Source organism: Oxyura jamaicensis, chromosome 7 (genome assembly GCF_011077185.1).
Source record: "Oxyura jamaicensis isolate SHBP4307 breed ruddy duck chromosome 7, BPBGC_Ojam_1.0, whole genome shotgun sequence".
Classification (NCBI taxonomy): domain Eukaryota; kingdom Metazoa; phylum Chordata; class Aves; order Anseriformes; family Anatidae; genus Oxyura; species Oxyura jamaicensis.
Genome location: NC_048899.1, coordinates 36,737,505 through 36,761,491, shown reverse-complemented (window position 1 = coordinate 36,761,491; position 23,987 = coordinate 36,737,505). Strand labels below are relative to the sequence as shown.

Genomic DNA, 23,987 nt, shown 5'->3' with positions numbered 1-23,987 from the left:
GAGTTGATGCTTCCTTTCATTAAAAAGTCACCTCTCAATGTGTTATGCACAGTAACCAGAAAGTAATGCAGGCAGTTAATTAAAATAATAGAATCACAGAATCATTTAGTGGAAAAGGCCTTCAAGATCATCACATCCAACCATCAACCTGACCTAGTGAGTCCCGTCAGTAAACGATGCCCCTGTAGTGCCACGGCCACACATCTCTTAAATACCCCCAGGCATGGGGACTTCACCACTTCCGTGGGTGGCCTGTTCCCATGCTTGACCAAAGATATAATATAAATAAATACTAATATAAACACATAAATACAAATTCTGAATCCAGGACGTAGCAACTGGTCTGGCTTCTGATAAGTACGAGCAACATCTGGCCTTCTTCTGAAATATCATTAAAGACAATTTTGGAAACACAGTGGCTCTCTGAGCCCTCATCTCTTTATGACATTTTTTTTTTTTTTTTCTCTGCACTTTTGGACACTGAGAAGGAACCACCACCACTACCACATGGAAGCTGTACTGGTTTTACCTGCTGAGCTAAATTATCCGTGCCAAGGCCACGTTTGTGCTATTGCTTTTACGATAGCCACTTCCCCCACAGAGTTTTTTCTGCATTAAGGTATGGGATTACTAAGCTGATTGGGTCAGATTTAATGACAGGTCCTCTTTTATACACCCCCAGAGATAGGTATAATCAGGGCTGTAAATGAGGATAGCATTGCATATATTTATTTTAGCCCTGGAAATTTGCACCTGCAACACTGAAGGTGTGTTTGCCATTCTTTTTGCAACTTAGGAAACCTGAGTTATTCTTACGTGCTGTGAATAAGTTTGCCCTTTTATTATTATTATTATTATTCATATGGCTTGTAGTCCATTTCACTGCACGTAATACTTTCTTGATGTAGTTATCTGACCTGAAGTTGCCTAAATGAGTACTTACCGTGCTTTGCAAGTCACTTTTCCAGTGTAACCTCCTGTGAGATCCTACGGGGAGTAAACACCACATTTCATGACTTTGACACTATGTGTGTCGTTCAATAGTTTAAATTAATATAAGTAATAATATCACCAATACAAGGCAATTTTTTCTTTTCATGTCATATGTGTGTATAGGCAATCGGGAAAATGATTTGAAGTTCTGTTGGTTTGGGTATGTTTCCCCGGTGACTTTATTCATGCTTGGCTAGAACAAGACATCTTGCCTTACACTTCTCAGATGTGAACTATGGATTAGATTTAGCAGTCTGATATTATTGTACAATAACTGGGGCCCAGAACCAATACAAATTCTTTATATTCCTAATAAACTGCTTTATGTTAGTAAATATCAAGCTATTTCTGTCAGCTTTCTGGCTTGTCAAGCAAACACGAAAGATGTGGTTTTACAGTGGAGTAAAATCTGTTTCAGAGAAGGTAGCGCTCAAGGCATCGTTCCCATCTACAAAATAGGTTATTTCTTAACTCCTTTGATTTAGCTTTATTCTGTACCATACTTCTGTACAATGAAGGTCAGAGATTATAGGCAGCAGGGGAAGGGGGAAGAATGTCATCCTTTTCAGGTTCTTTGCGGTATCAATGTGTTTTGGAGCACTTTGTAGTTCTGTGTCCATTTTGTGTATTTTTTTTTTTTTTCCAGATTTCATTTGGAAATGGGAGAATCTGGTAGCTTATTTTGCTTTACTTATTATTATTATTATTATTATTATTATTATTAAAGAGTGTCTACTAATATACATTAACCATGGAATCTGAATATATGCCTTGCTCAAAAAATTGTCTTTATTTCCCTCGGTGGGTGCTCTGCCAGGTGGGTGAGAAGCTGGCCAAACTGCTGAGCAAAAATCCCAGCAGCCAAGTGTTCAGGTTGTAACCATAAGCCAAGGACGTCGTGGTGCTCCTCCAGTGCTGCTGGAGCACTTGTCACCACCTGGCTGGTGGCATGAGGTGCACACAGGCTCTTCTCAGAGGTTAGCCACCCTAGTGGGCTTTAAGAAATCCTCTAGGTCCTGAGCATGAAGCTTTTCAGGATTTTAATTTTTTTTTTTTGGAGCAGGGAAGTTGTGCAAAATGGAGAGCAAGAAGGAGCATGCATGTGCTTGTTCTTTAATGGGACAACTTAAGCAGGAAACAGGAAGATACCTGGGAATCCTCTTGTATTTTTTTGGCATGCTGATGCAATATAGAGCAAAATATTAAATTCCTGTAGTTTAGCTGGAGAAAGATTTCTTTCATAAAGATTTTGCAAACTTTCTGACAGAACGGGGAAAGAAATGAGTAATATCATAGGAGACAGGCTGGAAGAGGGCACAGTAATGCTGTGGAGCCATCTGCCCTGCTATGTGCACTACTACAGAGGCAGACTGAGCACTGTACATGTCCTCTTGTGCCTGGGAGGAGCATCCCCTAACTTTTATAAAGTTATCTCAGAATTCAAATCTTGCCTTAAAACAGTCCTTTTCCTACTTTCCTGAACTTGCTAGGGAAATTTGATCACAGAATGGTTGAGGTTAGCAGGGACCTGGGTGTCATTTGGTCCAAGCCCCTGCTCAAGCAGGGATACCCAGAGCAGGCTGCCCAGGACCATGAAGGGGGGCTTTTGAAGATCTCCAAGGAAGGAGACTCCACAACAAATAGAATAATGGTTAAAATGGTTAAAAATGATTAATAATGGTTTAAATGGTTAAAAGTGGTTAATGGTGGTTTAAATGGTTGAAAACCTTTAGCAATGGTTGAGTCAGTCACATACGTACTGCTGATGGCTCCGTACTGGTTACTGGCTCTCATCCAGTATGTCGTATTTCTGTGGCACCCACTGTAATGTAGCATCAGTCCTTGTGCAAAGCACCAGGTACCTTGATTAGACAAATTATTATCCAAGAAATATTAAAGGTATTCAAAAGTAACCAAATAGTTCTATTACATATGACTGTAGCTGCCGTTTAAATGCATTAGGGGAATTCAGTGATACAGTTCTGTTTTCAATAGCTGAGGCTGAGCAGTTTTCTTTCTGAAAGAAGGATAAGGCAGTGAAATAGCTGGTACTGCCTCTGAGAATACGGTGATGGGGGAGTCCTTTTATGATACAATAGGAATGTCAGTGTAATTAACAGGTTAGGAGCCAAGGTAAGTGTCAAGGGAAACACACACTGAAACAGCTTTTGAATCTCGTTGGCCATAGGTAAACACTGAAATGGAAAGTAAAGCAGTTAAATAGCAGCAGCAGAGCTTTGCTGAACTTTATTTGTGAACTGAACTCTGCTGGCCTGAGATGGGGCATCGAGTGGGCACAGCTCTCCTGCTGACTCCCCGTGGTCACCGCTTTTTTCTATGGATCAAACATTACCAGCCATAGAAGCATTTAAAAGTGAAAATATTGCAAGATGACAATGAAAGTGTGATGCTATTTTAGATTAAACTCCTCTTCCCCATAATGTTGGCTTGATTCACGAGTATCTCAGCTTTTATTTCAAGCTATTGTTAGGCACTGGCAAATGTTATTTTTCCTACCCTATATGTTTGAAGGTTATGTTTAGAGCTGTGAGAGCCAGAGATTAATATAGTGGGCATGTTGTTGTTGTTGTTGTTGTTCTGTTTGCTTGTTTTTAAGTAAGCTTAGATTCTGGGGCACAAGATGGCAGCATAAGGAAAACTTGCTAACATTAGAAATAACTGACTCGTATAAACTGTAAAAATGTGAGAGTCCTGGTTAAGTTTTTAAGATGATTTTAGTTGATTTAATAAGATTGAGTAAAACTTCTTGCTAAGACAATCTATCATGAGATCACCTTAAAAAATCCCCTTCCCCTTTCAAAACCTCAGCTTTGAAGCCTTACAACACCTTATTAATTTTTTTCTTTTTTAACTGAAACCTATTTTTAAGAAACATTTTGGTGTCTCCCTCCCTCCTTTCCCAACTCCCTCCCACCCCCCTTTCACTTACTTAATTTTCATCTGTAGTAAGATGAAGAATCAGGAGACTTAGACTATGAGGCACTTACTCAATGCCTTGTTTTTGTCATAAAAATGTCCTCTGAGTTGCACACCCCTTTAGCAGGTACTTGTCAGGACATAGCGAGCAGTTTCAAAGAGAAGGCTAAGTTAGAGCAAATTAAGTACTTGTATGCTAGATTTGGAGGTGCCAGTCTCTGACTTCATTTCACTAGAAATTGTACCTTCAGCAGAGCCTTGGACTATACTTTGCAAGTGGTTGTAGCTCTTTAGAACCAAAAATAAGGAATGTTCAGCATGGCTTTTCCAAGCTGGTCGAGCTACCACAGTGGCTATTAGAAAACCTCCAGTTTGTAACTTCATCTCCCCCATGTACTCCTTTGGCATGTCTTTGTGATTTGCATACTACGTAAGATTATTTCATGATGCCCTTGGTGTTCTGTTATTTTATGCTTCGGTGAGATGTTGCTCTGTGTAGTCATTCAGCTTGAGAGTATTCAAAGAGGTCTTTTGGGGTATGCTAATGTGGTAACAGAGGTGCTATCTGCAAATAAATTTACAAGGTGTTCTGGGCTTGTGGAAATGACTGCATCAGATCTGCCTTCTAAAGCCAACTGAAGGTCCCATTGATCATAAGGGAGTTTGGGGTCTTTGGAAAATCTGCAGTTTCTCAGGTTTGGGATGCTCATCCACACAACTGTGGCAACAATGAGCTATGTAAGAGCCTGACATAAAAGTTTTTTGCTTCTTTTGGCTTTACTACACAGACAGCCCATGACCATCTACAATGGCTCAAAAAATATAGTGATGGTCAAAGACAGCTCAGTGCAGGCATATCAACTGCCAAGGGCTACAGCTGTAAAGACTTTATTATTGTCATAAGCTGCTTGTGACACTGAGTGTTGCTATGAGTTTGTAGAGTTTGTTAGAGTTTTATAGAACCTGTTGCAGGATAACAAAACTCTTCAACATAAGCTCACTCAAAGCTCATGTTCTGCTTCATTTCTCTTTTATTCCCAGCTATGATAGAAAATACAGTATTTTATTATACCTCTAATATCTGGCTGCCAGCTTTTGAGGCTGTAATTTGTTCCACATAAATATATTTTGGCAATAATAATGATAACAATAATAATAATGAATGATTGAAGTTTTCAGGTTTTTTATACAAGTAACGAAGTAGTTCTAATACCATCTTCTGATGGTGGAAACTGTCCCATTGATAAAACTGTGTTGGTATATTTTTGGGCATACATTACTTTCCTGTTGTCTTCTGGATTACCAACAAGATTATATTAAAGTAATTCTTCATATGGCAATGGAGTGCTTGGAGGGAAGTCAGATCCACTTATATATATACGTTGCTCTGAAATTCTAGATAATTTCATGTATTTGCAATTGTCCACATAGGCATAGGAGGATTGTACTAGTGTTTTGATGCTAAACTGGGGTTTTGTTTCTTAATTTTCTTTAACTCAAATAATTCTGCTTTTCTGGTTAGGAAATAGGTTTGGGAAAACATTATTATTGGCCTCTCCTGATTGTAATACAAGTTTTCTCATGTTTGGTGTCTCTTAATTTTACAGCTATCCAATGAACATATATGTGATTCTGACTAATGTAAAAGAGAAAGCTTCCAGGCGAAATCTAGAAATGTGACTTAAATGCATTTTTAAGGCTCAGAATGAAGAAGGAGGATCTAATTTATGGATACCAAACTCACCCTTGAGCCCTGTCTACTGGCTCTATAAAGATTTTATTTATTTATTTATTTTCCCATTGGGGGTGGGGGGTGGGGAGGGGAACCTAAAGCAAACCTCACTGAGGAACTCCCTACAACTTCAACACTGTGTGCGGACACAACCTGCTAAGCTCTGGCTGCAGTCAGACATCCACATTCCTTCTGAGGAACCAGCGCACGTAGGCTCAGACGAACACACTGATTTCAAGCAGACTTTGATTAAAAGAATGGTTTAATTTGAGCAGTATGCATATATTATGATCTACATGCAGATATTGCAATACGATCACCTAGGTGCATGCATTGTTCACGTGGAAGACTTACACCCACCTAGCTAATGTAACAGACCCAGTCACTGCAGTCCGGTGTTTGAGCCTAGTCCAGACTGGTTATGGTGTAGAATGTGCTGTAGTTCAGCTAATGTAAAGAATTAATCCATTTCGGTGCTGACCTACATTTTCCTGCTTCAGAATCAGTTGAGATACCTCCGTGTTTAGCTGTTTTGAGCAGCTGAAGATAGACAGCACCTGAATTTCAGAGGTCTGTTTACATGTGCAGGACTTGGCAGTAACTTGACTGAGCTAAGGGCCCTCACGCCAACTTCAGCAAACCTGCACCTCTTCCCTTTTATCTTGCTTGACTTGTGCAGGTCTGTGTTGACGGTGCAAGGGGTTGTCCCTTTTGGATGGACTTTAACAGTCATGCCCTTTATGGCAGCGTTCAGACAAGAACACTGGTGCCAAATTGCTGCAAGTCAGCCTTAATTAATCTCTCTTCCTTAGGAAAAATAAAAATCTTAATTCAACTGACAATCTCCTTGAAAAAATCTCATTATTAGTTCAACAGGTTCCACTTAATATCCTTTGCGTAACTCCCCTGTCCTTCATGTTAAATGAAGTATCTGTTTTCTTTTTTTCAGCAGTGCAAAGTAGACACACAGGCCTGCTCCCTGCTTGGGTAAGGAAGTTAGTAATAACTGCAATTTATTGGCATGAAACGTGCCTTGTTCTTTCAACACAAACAAGGGAAAACAAGGGAAGGGCATACAACTTAAATACCTTTTGAATTACACTTACATTCGTTAATGTTCAATAGATTATCAAATGCTTTGGTGGAAATTTTAGCTGATATGGAAGAAGTTTGCATTGTTGTGCAAATGAAAATTGCTGCTGCCTGTAATGAATTACAGCTGAACTAATGTTAGTTAAAAAAAAACAACCCCACGGCTTTGATTTATTCCTGTCTAGTGCCAGAGGGGGTTATGCCTCTCTGTACCTTGCCTGATTTTCAGGGTGAATGAAGCACTCTGCAGTATGCGAACTTTCCTTTGGGTCTGACAGCACACACTGCCCTCTTTAAGAAAGAACTGTACTCCAGTAGAAATTGCAAATATTGACATGACATACTGCATTATGTATTGCAGTGTTTTGTCAGATGAACCAACCGTGGCATGTCTGAGACCAGTTTAATGAACATTAGTACTGTTACTACCTGAGGCTGCATCTACTTCTTTGTCATTTTCAGATTAATTTGGGTTTCTCTGGGTCTTTGGGTGAGAGCCAGGGTTGCGGCTGTTCAAATGATGTGCTTCAACCACCGCACCAACAAAGCTGGAGCCCCAAAGGTCTGGGTGTGGGATGAGCTGGAAATGAGCATACTCAGCAGGGATGGAGGGCAGAGAAAAATTTACGGGTCTCAAGGAGGCAATTGTTGTTCTTTCTTAGGGGGCTCCTTGTTAGAGGAATTAATTAATAAAGGCAGAACTACCTCTTTCTATGCACAGCTCTGTTGAATGGAGGCTTAGTAAAATTCCTTGGTCTCCAGAGACCAAACTCCCAAGTCTTTTAGTGTAAATAATGACTTCAGTACAGCTAGTCTGGTGCTTACCCATTAATCAGACAGCTGCGTTGGTCCAGCTTTTATATTATTGTTTTAGGGTACCCAGTATATCCAGGCACCATGCTTACCATGCACTTGTGATGCTCCTCAGCACAACACTCTTGGAAATACACCATAAGTAGCAGACATACTTTTTTTTTTTTTTTTTTTTTTTTTTTTTTTTTTTTTTTTAGAAAACAGTAGAATAGTAATCTTGTCAAGCAACGGACAACATACTTAACCTGTAAATTAATTTTAGTTTGTCTTCGGGGTTCGGAGAGAAGTGCTGTGTTAAAGATGTATATGTTCTTATCAGCTGCTATTGTTTTAGTAGCTTAATTTAGCAGAAATTATTTCCAGATTTCATGTTAAAATTTGTATATAAAATTAATCTTTAATGATGGATATATTTCAATTTAAAACTGAAGATTTAAGCCCTGTTCCTTCCTTCCTTCCAGTGACCAAATGTGCTGTCTGCTCACTACATTTGCATATCAGGTTCCCTTGCAGCACATTTCAGTGAAGCACAGAGTGTTTTTTTTTTTTCTTTCTTTCTTTCTTTTTCTTTTTTCCCCCTTTGGAAAAAAAAAATAAAAAAAAAGAAAAGAGCTCTTTTAGACTCCTTCCAGTTGATGCTCCATGTTGTGACATGTCATGTAAAACTGCATCTGTTACGTTGAAATAAGAACATAAGAGAGACACTTTGACATGACGAATCACAACACAAGTCAGCAGCAGGAACATTTAAAACACAACATGGTTTCGTTGTCAGTAACCTCAGCCCTGATAGAGACGAGGTATTTAGCTGAGCTTCCAGCTTCACAGAATCTGTGATTTTTTTCCCTAATGAATTTTCCTTCTAAAGCGAGGCCCAATCCTTCCTTTCGTGCGCACAGAAACTCCTGGTAACTTTTAAACATGGAAGCCAAGGGAAGTTTTGCCTGAGTGAAGACCTCAGGATCAGGCCCAGGAGTTTTTACCGTCTGTGAAGTATAAAATAGACTCAGATTAAGCTAGCAGACTTGTTATTTGACAGTTTATAAAATATTTTAGTATCTTTTTGGCAGTAGCAGTTTGAATGTTGGCAAATGTACACATTGCTTGCAGTTACAAAACCTTGTAATGAGTATTTTCCACTGTAATAGCAGTGAGTTGAAATTTGGATAAACCACTTAGACTTGTGAACTCTGACATGCATGGTAACTATGTCTTTGCGAAAGAATTTTGTCAAGTATTGGAGCTCCTACTAATAGCACATCCATCTTTCTGCACACTATAAATCTTAAGAAAATTTCTATTACTCTGCAATTTGTCTGGCTTATGCTATTTATTAGCCATTTTATTCTGCTGCTTTAAGAAGTAATGTGATGTTCATTTTATTGCTGGTTCAATAAATTGTTAATTATAATGCAGTGATTGCTGCTGACGTGATTTAAAAGCCACATTAGCACTATAGCATTAAGTTTTAACTATTTTACCCTTCAATTCCCTGTTTATACAACAGTAAAAGGAAAATAGCCTTAGACTAATTTAAAAAATGAAGGTACTCGTATCTATTGATCAGATGATATACTAGAAACTTTTGTAGTTGGCTTTTTTTTTTTTTCTTAAAAAAAAGTTACATTCAGGTCTAAAAATGGGAAATGCGTCAACTTAGTGTAGCTTTACAGTTCAGCAAAAACTGTTTTTAAAGCAAGATTAACCCCAAAGTTAAATTAACAAAATTACTTAATTAAATTAGGACAATTGGCATAATATACTAAAGGAACAAAATACCCAGATAAATCATAATCATCTTCTAGTGATGTGTAGCTTTTGGCGCCCATTTTGTATAATAGTGGAGCATAAGGGAGGCTGTGATTGGAAGACACATCTATTTTCTCCAAGAATATTCTAAATGGGATTGGGGAAAAAAAATCTCCATTTTGCTGATTAAAGGTCAAATCTAATGGCTGCAAGTATAGCAATATATCCTTGGCTGAACATGTAGAGACGCCAGAACTGACACCGTAGCACATCCATGCACAGGTATTATTCACAATGGACAGAACCACAGAAATGCTGAACCTGGAACGAACAGGGAGAGTTGCTGCCTGCTGGAAATATCCATTTGAGGCCTTTCACTGCCCCCAGATGTGCAGACCATTGGTGAAGTCTGTTTGTCAAAAGGAAGGAGGAGAGAAGAATAAGGTTGCCCCAAATATCTAACTTTCACTGTTAAATCACGTGAATTTATTTATTTATTTATTTTCATAGAGCAAGCTATGCTCCTAGAAAGCTACACTCATAGAAAAACAGGGAAATGGAGAGCAGTAATGGGAACAGGTATAGAAACTAATTTTCATGCACATGTGAGATTTTTAAAATATCTATAAATATATAAATGAATAAAATTAAAGGAGCTGAGTGTAAAATTCCTGTGCATTGGCAGCTCTACAAGCATACCAGTACCACAACTAATGTGTGTCCCTCAGACACTGAAACTGGAAGTCATTAATTCAAACAAAACCTTTTAAACGCACAGAAAATCTGAACTTTTAGATGCTTGATTGCATTTAAAAATCTGTCTAGAAGAGACCTTCATACTCTTTGACTGAGTTAGAAGGAGATTCTCGCTTGATGCCACCCATTTTCAAAGGTGGACTACTTTGAAACTGAAAGTAATTTTCCTGTAAAAAGAGTTTAAATTATCTTCTGGGAGAAATGGTCTTTTCCCATAAGGGAACAGTTTCTGCCAGGATATAGTGTACTAAAACCAACCAACAAATAAATAGCCTTGAATTTTAATTGAATTTTATTTAAGCATCCCTTATTTGATTTGTATATAAGACACAGGTTCAACTGCTTTCAAATAAGGGCAAGTCTTGGCACTGGTTGTGATAAAAATTACAGCTATAAGGAAAAGTTTGACAGCCAGCTAGCTCCAAGATTTCAGGCTTTGGGAGCAAAGATCTGAGCTAAAGGGACTGATAAAGCTTGCTGAGCTGTCATAACATACTTAAAATCCTATACTTGACTTAGTACTGCATGACATTTCAATACGAAAAATTAGGACATAAAATTAGTGTAGCCTATATTAAACAGATTTAAAACCGGTAAACTGATTGCAAAAAGAAATTGGGATGTTTTTAGCAATGCCTCATAGAGATCTAGTCATGGCCTAATGCATTGCCACAGTGTGAATAATGATCTGAAAATAATAAAAATCTTTCTTTTTAGATCACAGAAGAATTAAGAGGAGTGATAAATAAAGGGAATGATCATTTATGTAATAATCTGGGTTATTTTGCAATAATAATTTGTTATCAGAGAGAGCACAGCATGGAAACACCGTCGAGCCCTGTGGCCTGCAGTTTTCAAGGCGGTGTTCATGTCATGGAGAGGGATCCTTTATCAGGGAGTGTGGTGACAGGGCAAGTCGTAACGTCTTTAAACTAAAAGAGGGTAGACTTATATTACATATAAGGAAGAAATTCTGTACTATAAGGGTGGTGAGGCCCTGGCCCAGGCTGCCCTGAGGAGCTGAGGCTGCCCCAACCCTGGCGGTGCACAAGACCAGGCTGGATGGGGTTTGGGCAGCCTGGGCTGGGGGAGGTCCCTGCCTGAGCCAGGGGGTTGGAACCAGGTGGTTGGAACCAGGTGGGCTTTAAGGTCCCTTCCAGCCCAAACCTTTCTAGGATTCTCTGGTGATTCTTTGTTTGCAGAGTGCAGGAGAGCTGCTAAGAGGAATTTGTAAAAGGTGATCGATAGCAAGAGAGGTCTTTCACCGAAAGCATCAGGACTGGAGGAAATAAAGTATACCTAAGAGCTAACAGATAAATCAGGTCTATCCCCAGGTTTAGGGACTCTCTACATCATTTATACCCAAATACGAGACTGAAGGGAGACCTAAATTCACGAAGCTCCAGAAATGAATAGCTCAATTCCATCTGCGTGGACAGTGCTGCTCGGTAGAGATCTGAATAGCTTGCAGTGGAGGGTATAAAAGGGAGAGGAAATTGTTAAAAAGGTAGCCTGAAAAGCAACCATTAAAGAGTATGGAGAGCATCGGTTTCTTGTATGTAGGAAACATTATCAGGAGAATAAGAGAGTGGGGCATAAGATGATATATCCAGCACCAAGTCTGCCCTAGCTTTGAAATGTGTTGAGATTGTGTCTCTGGAAATGCCAATTTACTGTTGGCTCTAAATAGTGTGCGTAAAGTTATCTACAAAGCCATAAGAGAAAAAGAAACTTCTAATGAACTGTGAAACCAGATGCTTTATGCTGGAGAAGCACATTCTCTAGTCTGAATATTATTGTTTTGTTTTGGGGAATGCTGCAATGTGCTAGGTAATTTCAAATATAGATGCAAGCACAGTTTGTACCCCGAAGAGTTTATGCTGGGAGCAATATTCCTATCTGTGGTTGGGGGGTGAGGTGGGTATACAGTCAACAAAAACGTAGTTATGAAAAAGAAGTTTATTTTTCCGAATGGAATAGCAGATTAGTTTAGAAACCTCGTACTGGATAGTCTTACATGCTAACAGTCAGCCTCCATCTACTTAGAAAGGATGTGAGTCTCTGCAGATGCTGGCAGAGATCTGGGCACAAGCAGGATGGGAGCTGAAGGAAAAGTCTGGATGGCCAACTCAGATCTCCTAAACATTTTCTAGGCTGGACTGAAAGCAGGGTGTTTTATTTCCCAGAAATGTTCAGGACAAATAATATGCCTGTTTGATCTGGCTGAAGAAGTCATTACACGTGAGGCTGAAGTGTAGTAACAGTTCTGTTCATACGTATGAAGTAACTTTTGCTCGCAAGAAACATTTTGATCCATAAAAACTTCGAGCAAAATGAGATGATAAAAAAAATATTCGTTTTGGCTGAAGTGTCACTGCACTGTAACTGAAGTTTCTTATGGGTTCTTGGAATTAATTATGATCCAATCACACATCTAAAATAGTATAATAAATAAGGAAGACCGAGTGTGTGCTGATTTTATTGATGAGCTGACAGAATAGTGAAAGTCTAGAGTTGAGATAAATCATAAAGTGCGAAAGGGGCTGTATGTATTGAATTATCTGTACAGAGTAGAAAAAGTGGAAAAAAAAAGAAAAAGTAGAAATATGTTCTGATTAATAAGACAAAGGGAAATGGAGCAAAACAGACACATGACACTCCGTTTTGCCATATGGTTTCATGTGACGTCATTACAAAACACTGGGATTATTATATTAGAACATTAGAGATGAAGTTATCAGCTTATTTTTTTCTAAACTTCAGCTAAATTGATATAATTTTAAATAGTAGGATGCAAGAATTAGTTTGTAAAGCAAATGCTGCATTTGGGAGTATCAAGAGAGAGGATTGTTTTTTTTTTTTTTTTAAAAAAAAGACATTCTAATTTATCTGTGAGATATATATATATATTTAATAGGCATTTCTCGTGTGTAACTTCTGTTGTAGACCACAGTACAAAGAATAAGAGAAATACACTGCTTAAATTTATTACTTACATTCCAGTAGGTTGGAGTGTTTGCAACAGTCATCTAGCTTTGAGGATGGGGTTAGGTAGGAAGGAGACAAGTTGTACGGTATACAGAAATAACAGAGGAAATCTAAGTATAATGGCCTCTATGGACAAAAGATGATTTTATAGTCATTATTATTTTTAAACAGACAGGCAGAAAAAAATGAAGAGGAAACAATGTTCAGCGCTGACTCCAAAATGGAATGTGTTAGGCAAGCAGAAAAAATCGGAAAGTGAGACAGACTTTGAAAAGCCTAGAAAGGAAGGATGGAGAGCTTGATTTGAAGTAGTTCCAGCTGAAGGAGGTCTGTATGGCTACGAGCGCATCATTAAAGTGCCATTAATTTTGCTTGATGCCAACATTTTGGGTGGATTGGAGGATCGCAGAATAAGAATTTGCACAGGCAAGAGGGACAAGGTTAAAGAAATGATGATAGGAGGTTTTGAAAGCTCCATGACTATTTTTGATTTTGCTGCCACATGAATATTTGCTTTCTTCACTGTGCTTGAGTTTTGGACATTTCTATTTCTGGAAATGCCCCAAGAAGGTCATCCAAATTATTTCAAAACTCAGAAAAAAAATCTGGGTAGTTTTCAGTTTGCATTGCAGTTTCACTTGTCTCTTACTTCCAAGATTGGTTTAGCCATCATTGATGAAAAGTAATACATCATGTAGATAAATTTATGTGTAATCATTATGGAAATTAATAATTGTCTTTCGATCAAAACTATATCATCTCCATCTTTGTGTCTTCATTTACCTCTTTGGTTTAAATTAGGACAGGGGGACTTCTCCTCAGCAGGATTTTTTATTTTATTTATTTATTTATTTTTAGGATCATTTAAAAAATCAGAGGAGGGAAAGTCTACTCTTCAGGCATTGAGATATCTGATACCAGTTTGATTTTGTATCTTAGTGCTTTTAGTATGTCATTAACCCATTCTATTCAGATTGTTCTTTTTTTGTGTGTGTGTCAAATTGAAAAATCTTTTTTTTTTTTTTTATGTATTTATTATCAATTAAATGAAATCTGTATATAAATGCACTATTTTGCTTTTCTGAAGACTATTTGTATTGAAATACTGAGTGAATTCTTCGATGACTGAAGTTTTAGAAAATAAAGCACTATGAAAAATAAGAATATTGAATATATTTCATAGTACAAAATATTCACAATACAAATATATTCTCACTGTAGTCATGGTGAAAATAAAGTATGAATTAACAATACAAGTAGAGAGCAAAGAGCATATTATAGAAAATAGAGCTGGGGGGCAGGATCAACTGTACCTAAATTGTTTATGACATACACTTGTCTAACTTGTTCCTTAAATCTCCGTTGATGGAGTTTCTGCAATCTCTATAGGCTTTTTTTTTCTTTTTTTTTTTTTTTTTCCTAATGTCTAATCAAAATCCTCTTCTCAGCAGTTCAAGCCAGTTACTAGTTATTCTTTTTGAAGTGGACGAACACAGCAATTTCTTTGCTGCTACCAACCATCTACGTACAGACTTATTATTGCTTATGCTTTCCTTTAGGTTAAACCATCTCAATTATTGAAATTATCATTTTTATATAGATCACATTTTCTGGGTTGACCAGCCTCTTGTTTCTTATCTCAAGAGGTACAACATGCAGTGAAAAACTGCGGGATGAAAAATTAGATAAAAATGTGCAGTGCTTGAGCTAGGTAAATGTTTAAGCCGCATGCAATGAGATACATAGCAATGAATGCTGATATTTGGTGTTTCTTTCTGTGGATGTGTTTTACATTTATTTATTTATCACCATTTTCCCCAGCTAGATAGGCTCCAAAATTATACCCCATTCCATCCTTTGGCATTGCTGTGTGGTTATGTGGGATTAGGATGGGGTATTTTGAAATTAAGAACAGTCTTCTATCCTTACATCTGTTGATTCTATCCACAAATCCAATGTTGAATCAGATTGTATTCAAAGCATAGCCCTGAAAGCATTTTGAAAAAGTTCTTTTTAATGGAAACTTAAGTTTTTCAGTAGACGGAAGGGACTTCACAGCAGAGCTGGTAGAGTAGGGTGTAGGATACTTGCTTTCCCCTCTCCTACCACTTTGTATGGAAACCATCAGTAGTGGCTGAGACCCATGCCCTAAAAGCTATGGACCATAATTTTTGCCATCTGACATCTTTATTAAAAAAAAAAAATAATGGGGAAATTCATGGCAAAAATTGATGTCATACAAATGGCATATAAATTAAATGGAGAATGAACTAACTAACTAAATAAATAAATAAAAAGCTGCCATAGTTTCCCATACTTCACAAAAAATAAAGGTTGAATGTTATTTTACAGATACTAACCTCAGTGGTGCAGTGAAAAGTATGATCTGAAACAAAAAATCCCAGGAAAATTAATTTGTGAGGGAGAGAAAAAATATCTTGTGTGGACATTTCCTGTGCTAGATAGAAGATAAAGCCCATTCGTTCTTATGTTTGTATAACACACACTGAAGTTACCAGAGAAGTACATAGATGTTGAGACGACCTATGAGGCATCTGCGAAGTGATTGCATTAAAAACAGTTATATGTCGTGTTTGTTTGTGTTCTTTTCAAAGTTCCCTGTTCCATTCACCACCTATTTTTGGCCAATGATTTTCTCTTTAAATTTACTTTTTAGTATTCTTGATGAATATAATAGTTGTATCACTGCAAGTCTTGTAGGCTTCTGTCTCTCAAGAAAAGTGATACACGAGTAAGGAAACCCAGCTTCTGGGACACGAAGGCCCCGCAGCATGCTCCTAGGCAGGCAGAGCACAGAATTTGACTACCCACCCACGGGCAACTTCATGTCCTGATACAAGAGGATGTTCTCCATGCTCTACAGTCAACACAGCTTAAAACTGTGTCCTCAGAATCTGTTTGCTCATCACTTTAGTCCTCCTTGAGCATGCATAAATAAAAAAATAGTTTATCCCCCAGGGTAGGATTTGCCTTATTTGACTTTTGTTGTCTACAACAGATTTCTACAGTGGAGCTAATCACCCTGTGGCCCTCCATGTCAGGGCAAGAAGTGAGTGTTCCTGGAGTGTGGTGCTTCCCAGCAGCTTCTGCTGAGGTTTCCTCTTGTTCTCCCAAGGGCAAGGTTGCAGTATGCAGAGATAAGTTTGGGTTTTTGCTTACTTGTTTGAGAGAAAGTTTGCAGACAGGTTCTGAACCTGTCCGATTCCTCTGACTTGATCAATGACTGAACCTGAGTGGTTTTATTGGGTGTATAGGCAGTATTTGGAGCAACATTCCAGGGGCCAGCTGTTGCATGTTGGGGTTTTCCCACAAAAAACAGTGAGTGCAATACTCCCGTATCCATGTATTTGTAAGTGGCTTTTAACCACAGATGCCACTGGAATGCTTCAATAAAATGCTTAACAAAATACCTACTGTAGTTTCTGATAGACTGCAAAAAGTGCTTCATCTTAGGAAGAGCATTGGAAACCCAGGCTGAAGCTAAGTTAATTACCCTCTTGCAGTGCCAAAACTTCTTGAATGTGATTAGGTCTTTTGTTCTGCTCCTCAGGCACATCACCTTCATATTCTGGTGTCATTGCCTTCAGGACAAGCAGGTTTCTTTGTTTATTTCCAGCTCATAACATTTTTGTTGTTGCTGCTGCTGTTAAAGGGTGATCACTTCAATGGTAAAAATAGAGTAAAAGCGTTTCAGGCAAAAATACCTATATAATGCTTGTCAATGTGTCCGTGACCCTCACAGGTTTGGCCATTTATCATAAATGACTTTGTTAACGTGTATCATCACCAGCACTTAGACTCACGTTTGCTTTAATGCTTTGTTCAAAGCTGTAGCACAACAATAACTACAATGGCATATGAATACTTTATAAGACATCTATTGTCATCTATTTATCATTTATAACACGCAGCAAAAGCATTATAAAACATTTATTATGCGTTTGTAGGTAGCATTTTGTTGCTCGTGCCATGTGTTCAGAATACAGTATTGGTCTTTGACTCCCTGGCAGGTAAAACAAAAACAAAAAAAAAGGTAAAATTGACAAAAAAAGCTAACTGGGAAGAATGAGGCAGCAGAAAGGCCAGCTGCATCATGGGGTACATGCTGTAGAGGGGAGGAGATGAAAGGGGAGATGCTTCTGTCTAAAATACATGATGTAGATAGGAGAAAAGGTCCGTGTGGGGAGTGAGATCAGAGGTTGGGGGCTGTTTTTTAGCATGATGTGCACATTCATTTTGAACACTCTGCTTTGCCGTGAAACAATCCTGTTCTGTGCAGGATGCTGGTGCTGCGCTTCGGCTTGCACTGCAGCTGTTGGGTTTGCTCCAGCAGTGCAGGGCACTGCCGCTGCAGGAATGCATCTGGGTGCTCCAAGAGGCAAAATTCAGGTGCTGTTTGATTAAAGGAGACAAAGATCTGGCTGCTTTTTTTTCAGCATTGCAGCAGCTTCTTTATCCCTGTGTGAGATGTGGTACCAGAACTCTCCTCTTCTCCACAGGAAAAATTCCTCCTATTATGATTTTTTTCATTACAGCTTAAGCATTTTCAGTTTTAAAAGAAAAGGATAATTTGCTTGATCTGATTTCTGATGCATTTTGTTCAGTTTTATGTAGCCACATTTTTTTCTGTAGGAAATTTGATACATTACTTTAAGTTAACTACATACAAGAGAATACTAAATAAATTCACTTTATGCGCTTCCCTAATTAGTTTTCAGTCATGTAATTCTCTTCAATATAGAGTTGAGAAATCCCCAAGTCTACCTTGATGTAGTTAGTGTCACATACACTGATCATGTGAAATTGAATTTGAATTTACTACTAATATTTAAACACGAAAGCTGACTTGAACCATATTTCCCCCTTGGATATAGATGTCACTGCTCTCTGTAATGAGTAGCATTATGTTGAATACTTAAACCAAGAACAACCAAGTTACAGGAACAGGACATTAATCTTAGAGGAATGTTGAATTCATGCTTTAGACAATGCAGTGTCTTAGCATTACTGTTTACACTTTAATTACTCGAGACAAGTATTTTGCAATATGTATTGCTTGAGTATATTTTATAAAGATGAAGAGGGAATACAGATACCACCAGGATCTCTTGGATAACTGTGTAAATGCCTCTACGTACAAAACTAAATTATTTGCTGCCTGCAATCTTCAGCTGTGGAATGCACAAGGTCTAACAAGTGGCCGTACAAATCCTCCTTGCTTTGCTGTTACAACCCAGCCAAGCCCTTGGTCTTGGGGTGCGCGTGGGGAGCACACAGGAGTGCCAGGATCTTGTTGTGGGGAGAGGGAGGTGGTGAGGCCTTTAAAGGCTCCATCAAGAGCCACATGCAAAGACCTGGATGAAACCAAACTTCTGGGGCTTCTTTTCTGCAGGCTTCCTGTGTGCCTGAATATGAATATGAAGCTGGAGAAAATGGAGCAGGAGAAAGCAGGTCTTTGAAGCTTCGCTGTTGAGCCTTTTTGAAAATGTTTAGGAAAAGTAGATGAGATTTAAGTTCTTCACACTTGGCCTGGAAAGGATGATTACCACTAGAAGACTTAGTCAGTGAGAACAGAGTGAAACCCAGGCCAATTGCTGTGGGCACGACAACCACCACAGGATCGAGCCCTCACGGTGGGGCAGGGGCTGCAGCTCTCTGCAGGTGCTGGATCTGTCCCAAGGACAGACCAAAGAGGTAACAAGCAAATTGTTCCACACCTCGTTACCGTCACTTCAGCAGATGATAAGTGAAGCAGCTGGGTGGGGTGATTGTTATAAGGATCTGTGGATTTTTCTCCCTACAGTGATCAAACAGGAAAAAACAAAGACATAGAGGAAATTAGCTAAGAAATATAAAATAAAGTAGAAAAAATCCACTGTATGTACAAAGGGAGAATCATTTGAGTTTTTGTTTTTTTTTTCTGTCAGGTATCTTTAGGAAAAAAACACAGGATACGCTGATGCATATAAAATATACAAGGTACTTCCCTGTGCATACAGGATATTTTGATGTTTGTGGGAAATATGTAGGTGAACATATTTCTTTTTCCTACAGTGGCTGTGAAGCAGGTGTTTCTCTTCCGAAAATCTTCGCCAACAGTCTGGTGTTGGGTGAACTGAGAGAGGATTTAACTCCTTGCTTAGAGATCACTCATAGATTTGGGGTAGGGAAGCAGCACTTACGCCCCAGGCAGAGGAAGGTTTATCAGGCTTTGCTAGGATGCTCAGGAGCTTTTCTCCCTGAGACAGATGTGGCTGGACCATGCTGGAGCCAGGCTTCCCCTTGGATCGTGTCCCACCGCCTGGCCAAGGAGCAGGTTCTGGTCTTGCTGTCCCGCCAGTGCCACAAAAACAGGGCTGAGGTGCACTGAGAAAATTGGGATTTTCACTCTCTGTGATAGCCCAAATCCCCCAAACCGGTTCCACTCTTAACATCATTACCAGATTAATGGGAACTCATACCGTAGGTAGAACTAATTAGGAAGGTAATTATTCTTTCCGTTATAGCTGGGAGAATAACTTGATGTACAAGAGTGGCTGAGGAATAATTATTCTGAGGAACTAATACCCAATGATATACAGAGGCTTAATGATAACGGGCAGCAATAATTTGAAAGTGGACTTTTGTGTGGTTTACCAGGAGATTCTCTGTCCTTTCTGCAAGCCCATTCACAGCCTTTATGTCTCCCCACCTGGCTTTCTTCCTCTTCTTTTTCAGTCACGGTACTCAAATTCTTGGATTTTGAAGACCAAGCATTGGTTTCATTTTTTTCATTCAACTTAGGTTCTACTGCAGGGGGTTGTTTTTTTTGTTTTGTGCATGTTATTATTATTATTATTATTATTTTGTGAAAGATCTGTTTCTAAATGCCTCGGATTTGCTTTTCTATTTAAAGATGTTAAAGATGTTATTTACAAGCTAATTTACTGAACCTGCATATGATTAATAGCACGGTCTCTTTGCATGACAAATCATTAAAAAGTGATAAAAAGCAACTGTTAAACGAGTGGATTGTGACACAATCATCGAAATCTCTGCTATATATTAACGTATATTTCCTTGCAGCTTGTTGCAAAGGTTCAAGGAATAACTGCTCTGGCTAACTCTTTTCTCAAACTTTAAAGTAGGCAAGTATTTGAAAGCAAGTACCAAAAGCAACCTAGGTGTTTTCTAAAGAGGAAAGAGTTGTAACTCCCTGTTAGGGCTGCATGATTGCCTTCAAGGATAACCCAGAAAGTTGGACGGGGAAGTTGCCTTTTGCCATGTCTGAACGGAGGAACAGCTCTTGCTCCTGTTTTCTCAGCAGCAGTTTTGCTGGGGTGTCTGCAGGAGGAGGATTACACTGCATCTGGTGGAGGAAATTAAGGATTAACATGTGCATTATGTAGGAGGAACATTACAGGAAAACTGTCATTTGTATTTTACAAGGAAATAATCCTTTAAGTCTCTTAGGATTGAAATAACTCCTTGGTTTTTCGCCTTTCCCCCTTCCTCTTGGAATACCCCATGAATTCTTATGTCACAGTGAGTAAAAAACAAAACAAAGATCAGAAGAATCTGGACGTTTTAAATGAGAAAATCTGTGCTAGAAAAGATACTGACTGAAACAAAGCCTGTGTTGTCAGACATTGAACTGCTGGGGATTTTGGTGGATCATACTCGGAATGATGAGTACAGTCTAGGTATAGCCAAATGCCTTTTTTTCCTTATTACAGTGAAAACATGGAGTAATGACCTGCAGAGGAGCTATTGGTTGCAAAAACAAAAACAGAAAACAAAAACAACAAAACCAAAAAAACAAAAACTGAAAGAAACTGGTTTATGGCCTACAGGCTCAATCTATAATTTTGATCATTACTGGTGCCCAGGAGGAGTGCTGCTCAGAGGTCAGGAAACATTTTAGAGGCAGATGCACTTAAGAACCCACTCCTGCTGCTCTCCTTAGCTCCTGTGGCAGTTTCCTATTTCCACATCATCAGAAGCACCTGGTAGCTGCTGCTGCAAACTGCTCAGGTTTGGTGAGATTTGGAGAAATCCAGTTTCTTAGACTTGCTCAAAGCATGTCTAATTTATTCCGTTCCCTGACTTGTGAATTAAGGATTTTTGAAACTGCAGTCACCAAGTGAGAGGGGAGGAATCCTAGAATGGCTTAGGTTGGAAGGGACCTTAAAGACTCTAGTTCCAACCCCTGCTATGGACAGAGACACCTCCCATGACACCGAATTGCCCAAAACCCCATCCAACCTGGCCTTGAATGATGCCAGGGATGGGGCATCTACAGCTTCTCTGGGCTACATGCTCCAATGCCTCACCACCCTTGCAGTGAAAATGTCATACTTATATCTAAACTAGACCTACCCACTCTCAATTTAAAACCAATACCCCTTGTTCTGTCACTTCATGCCCTGAAAAAGGACGTGACACCACAGATGTCATTGTTGCTTGGGAAAGCTGTCAGCTCACCATTCAGTTTTTCACTGAGCTAAATGCTGCTTTAAACAATCAACCTCATATTTTTTAATTAAGCTATGCATTAATATCTATTTTTTTTAATAATTTTATTTTAAATAAATTCCTTGGTGTCTGATTTCCAGCCTACCAAGAAACAGTTAAATGACTGAATCTCAAAGGTTTGAGTACTTCTGCAAACAACAGTCGCAGGGAGGAAAATTAACGGTTTTCTGTTAATGACTCATATTAGTCCTCTTTGGTGGTCCAAAGCGATGGATTATATATTTTTTTATTTTTCTATTTTTTTTTTCTCCCCATTTCTTCCATATGCCTGTCATGGGGCTGCTTTTCTGATTGCTGGTTTTGTTGTTAAAAATGTCACTCTCTTTATTCGCCCTCCTCCCCATAGAATCTTTAAAACTAAACACAGGAAAAGTGGAATATACCTGTCATTTAGACCAGCTAGAACAAAGGTTGATAGAAAATACATTCCTAGTTTGAAGAGGCTTCCCTGCTGATTTTGTTTATCAGAAAATGGCAAGTTTTGTTCCTAATGGACTGAAATTTAAATAAAATCTGACTCTGGAAATAAAAGCAGCCATTATGACAAAATAAAATTATATATTTTATAGGAGAAATTGAATTAAAATGCTAGTTTCCTTTGGTTAAATTCTTTTACATAAGGAAATGAATAAACGAGAGAGAGTGAAATAGAATGAGATAGAAAGCTGATTGTTGAAGTAAGCTTTTTAAAAATCAATAATCTCTTGTAATTTATATTTTTGAAAAAACTTTGAACAGACTTCCATACAATATCTTGAATTATAGCTACATTTCTATGTTTCCTTTCATTAGGAGTTGAACTAGGGGTTAAATAGTGTTTTCCCCCTGGGATTTCAGGTTCTTATTGGGCTGTGGCTTTGGACTGCAACCTTCTACAACAGAAGTAAACCTGTTCAGAACCTGAGCTAATTGAACAAAGTTATTTATTAACATTTAATAAACATATGTATACATATATTAAAATCAGGTTATTCCCCCTGTCTGAATGGGACAGTATCTATTTGAAGAGGTGGTGGAGATGTTACCTAGGGAAGGGGACAGCTGCTACCAATCCACCTGTCTGAGATCCTGCTTCCAGGGAGGCTTTAACCTGGATTCAAATGGTTTAAGATTTAGGTCCAGACAATGAATGAATAGAACTAAAGTCAACCAATATGAACTCAAGAGAACTTGCTATGTAGCTGCACACACCCACAGCAATTTGGTTGACCTAACATTAGCACAGGGTGCTTTGGAGACATCCTTGCACACAACTGGATTGCCCACAACTTAATAGATACAAAAGTTTCCCTAAAAATAAATAGCTGTTCTTTTGGGCAGGCAAATAAAGAAGCTTGCAGAATGTACACTATTAATTAGTCTTAAAGGGAGGTGTAGAGTTGTTTGAAGCTGTTGTAATAAACTTGAAAGTACATTCAAAGACAGGTCACAACTCTCCTTTTGGGTCCAATTTCCAAGTTTCTCACTGGAAACAGCAAACCTGGACCAGAAGAAAAGAAGTCATGAGTAGCAGTAGTGTTTTTTTAAAAATTATTATTATTGTATTATTATTTTATTTATTTTTATTTTATTTTTTTCCTCCACTGTCTTTCTCATGTAGCTCCTAGGTGAGAGTGCACAGGAAATAAAATCCTGGGTTATTGCAAATCCCAATTAAATATATATCCCCAAACATGTATTCCTGAAATTTATTATTTCCCCAGATTATTCTGACTCTCTACCAAGTGTAATATTTCATGGCAGGTGGGAGGATGGAGGAGGTGTGAGAGCAGCAAAATGTAGTTTCATGGCGTGATGGGAAGATCCACCTGTTTCCTCTGAGCCTCAGTTTTCATATCTGCAAAATGGCAGCAACATGGTCTTGCTGTGATGAGAACACATCGTTAATCCCCACAGAAGTCCCTGCCATCCCTGAGTGTTGGCAGGGTTATAATTATTGTCTTTTTTAAAGAGTGGCTGGGGAGATCTGTTAGCAGATGTTTTTAAAGTGCTTTGAAGATGAAAATATTTAAATATTCTTATTACTATTATTATTATTGCTGTTCACAGTGATTATTGTGATTAGACGGCACCCTCCTGACATGTCCCTAATGACAAAATATCTCCTGGGCTGTGAAGGGCTAAAAGCAATTCCTCTGCCCCATGGCAAAACATGTATAGGACACAGTTCTGGGTAAACTGATCTGTGGTGCAGGGGCCCTGCTTTCCCTGGAGGTGTTTGGGAGGGTGGAAGTTACTAGTCTTCCCTTTTCCTTTTCCCTTTCCCTTTTCCTTTCCCTTTCCCTTTTCTTTTCCCTTTCCCTTTCCCTTCCCCCCCCCCCGGGGGGGGGGGGGGGGGGGGGGTGTTTTTTTCCTTTGGGGGGGGGGGGGGGGGGGGGGGGGGGGGGGGGGG

At 38.8% G+C, this 23,987-nt stretch overlaps 1 protein-coding gene and 1 long non-coding RNA gene across 3 annotated transcripts in view; both read left to right on the top strand.

Moving 5' to 3' along the window:
* Nucleotides 1-23,987, top strand: part of LOC118170053 — a 359,390-nt gene that overhangs the window by 233,464 nt on the left and 101,939 nt on the right. The gene's annotated exons all lie outside the window — the stretch shown is intronic.
* Nucleotides 11,005-23,987, top strand: part of LOC118170054 — a 24,759-nt gene continuing 11,776 nt past the window's right edge. The window contains exon 1 of the long non-coding RNA XR_004752470.1: nt 11,005-11,164. This is a non-coding gene — a long non-coding RNA (uncharacterized LOC118170054). The remainder of the gene's footprint in view (nt 11,165-23,987) is intronic.